The sequence below is a fragment of the Lupinus angustifolius genome, unplaced genomic scaffold, assembly GCF_001865875.1.
Source record: "Lupinus angustifolius cultivar Tanjil unplaced genomic scaffold, LupAngTanjil_v1.0 Scaffold_486, whole genome shotgun sequence".
NCBI lineage: Eukaryota > Viridiplantae > Streptophyta > Magnoliopsida > Fabales > Fabaceae > Lupinus > Lupinus angustifolius.
The window spans coordinates 80,199-83,117 of NW_017727859.1; positions in this window are offsets into that span (position 1 = coordinate 80,199).

The window sequence follows — 2,919 nt, forward strand, 5'->3', positions numbered from 1 at the left end:
TTATTATTATTATTATTATTATTATTATTATTATTATTATTATTATTATTATTATTATTATTATTATTATTATTATTATTATTATTATTATTATTATTATTATTATTATTATTATTATTATTATTATTATTATTATTATTATTATTATTATTATTATTATTATTATTATTATTATTATTATTATTATTATTATTATTATTATTATTATTATTATTATTATTATTATTATTTTTATTATATATCCATATTATTGGGTTGCCCCATATTAATTCTAAATCTACTTATCATCCTTTTCTCTATCAATTTTTATTTTCACTAAGGCGATTACCAACTACTACCGATGCTAGTTGACATGCATTATTGCAGTGGTGAACCTATTGTTATTGTCGTGAGTTTGGCAATGACTTTCTTATTGGCCAAATAATAATTTAATATTATTTTTATGTAGAGACCAATTTAACAATAAATAAAGTTTAAGGATTAATTAGGAATAAAAAATAGTTCAAAATGACTCCTTGAAAAAGGAATAAAGTTTACGAATTTCCTATGCATTTTCCATAAATAAAAAATGAAATATGAACTTGAAAAAAAAAATTAAATTGAAAGTCAATATTTCTATAATATAATTATCATCACAACAAATTTTAAAATGTATCACTCTACAATATAAGATTTTGTTTCTTTACAAAAAAAAAATTGCAAAACATCATATGAACTACCTTTCTCTTGAAATATATTTTGGTATTTTAGATTAATATTGTATTTGAAATTAGTTTAAACTCACTTACTTTTTGCATAACAAACAATCATCATAAATTCATTAAATATTAGTTAATTAGTTAGTTAGTTAGTGTTAGGAGTTAGCTAGAGTTATGTCTCTTGTATTTTCTATATAATAGTTTGGTTAATTTCTTTATAACTCATTCAATCAATAAAATACACATTCATTTCTTGCTCTTTGATTTCTAATATGGTATTAGAGTAATATAATTATGCTTTTCATGTTGTTTATCCATCAAGCTTTGAATATCCAATTTTATGGTTTCCAATATTATATCACATGGAGATGAATCTTGGATTAACCATATGGAGCTGTTTTCTTTCCTCCTTACAGATTTGGAGGTTTCTAAACAAGATGCCAATATTTTGTGCCCTTTAGCATCATCTAGTTATAGTGTATCAAAATTTTCATTTCTATAAATTCGTCATCATATTTTTGGGACAAATATTGCTAATATTTGATGAGTCTTCTCTTATTATTTTTGAGCAAAAATTACTCATATTTCATTATATTTTTTTCTTGTTATTCTTGATCAAAATTTCTCATATTTTATCATAGTCTTTGGCCCAAAAATTAACATGGTATTCTATATATTTCTTCATATTCTAGATTCCTCATATCCTAGATGAAAGTAAATCTTGTCACTTCCAATGTTAACCAAGGTGCTAAAACAATGCAACCAACAAATGCAAATCAACAAAATGTTAAAGAGGACCATTGCTGCTTTAGAGCCTTCTCCATTCAATCATATTTTGTCTAAGCTGAGAGTTGTCAACATTCACTCTCCAGTTTGAGAGGGTGTTGAAATATATTTTAGAATTTTGAGTTAATATTGTATTGAAATAATAATTAATTTAAACCCACTTATCTTTTGCATGACAAGATTTAAACATATGTAAATAAATTAGTTGGTTAATTACTTATGAATTAGGTAGAGTTAAGTATGATTAATTTCTTTGTAATCCATTCAATTCATTCATTCAACCAATTATGAAATACACATTCATTTCTTGGTCTTTGTTTCTAATACTTTCATCTTTAAACTTCCTATATTTTCTCCTTCTTGATCATCATCATTGAAATATATAACGTCTATCTCAAGTTCATCAAGTTAGACACTTGAGAATAAGTGGTATATACTAATCTAATGCGATATCCCATATTTTAGTTTCTTCTTTATCCAAACTTTTCAGGTTTTAAAGTTTTCGTAAAAATAATAAAATTGAAACAAGTGTTCAAGAGTGTTGGCTAAATATCATAGCTGATAAAAATAGTGAAACAAGGGTGTCTAATAGGTGTTGGCTAAATATCATAGCTGATAAAAATAATTTTAATTTGGACAATTTAGATGAAGTTTCTTGTTGAAGGAATGTCAAAGAAAGTGAGTCATATGGTGGTCAGGAGAGGAGTTTAACGAATGGAATAATATGAAGAGAGTTCGAGCTCTATCAACTACAAATATTAATGTTCTAATATTTGCCTAGAGAAAAGAATATGAAAGAAATACTTGTGTCAAATGTGAGTATGATAAAGAACCCTTATTTTAAGAGGCCGTGAGATTCCCTCCTAAGTCATAAAGATACATCAATAGTGTTTTATTCTTTTTTTTTTTTGCCCTATTTACTAATTTATTTTATTTTTTCTTCTGTTAATAACTATAATTATGAAAACAATGTGACTTTTATTTGCAATAGTGTTATTCCTTTTTTGCCTTATTTACTAATTTATTTTATTTTATTCTTCTGTTAATAACTACAATTATGAAAACAATGTGATATTTTTTTTGCTCTGTTTACTAATTTTTTATTTTCTTCTTTTATTAACAATTATAAAAATATCAGTGTTTTCAATTTTAGTAGTTTAAAAAATCTGTACATGTAATGGTGAATTTAATAAAACGTTTTTTTTCTCACTATTACATGTACTGATCCTTAAAATTCGGAATATATGACAAAATAATTTTTCTTTCTTTTCAAATAGCAACAGAAGCAAAATAATGAAAGCTACAAAGAAAACCTCTTTGCGAAGGAAGTAAATAAGTTGGATTCCCATGGAAATATTAAATTTTCATGTAAAATGACTTCTATATTATTTTCTGTCTACTCTTATAGTTTTTAGTGGATGGTGTTATCTTTCAC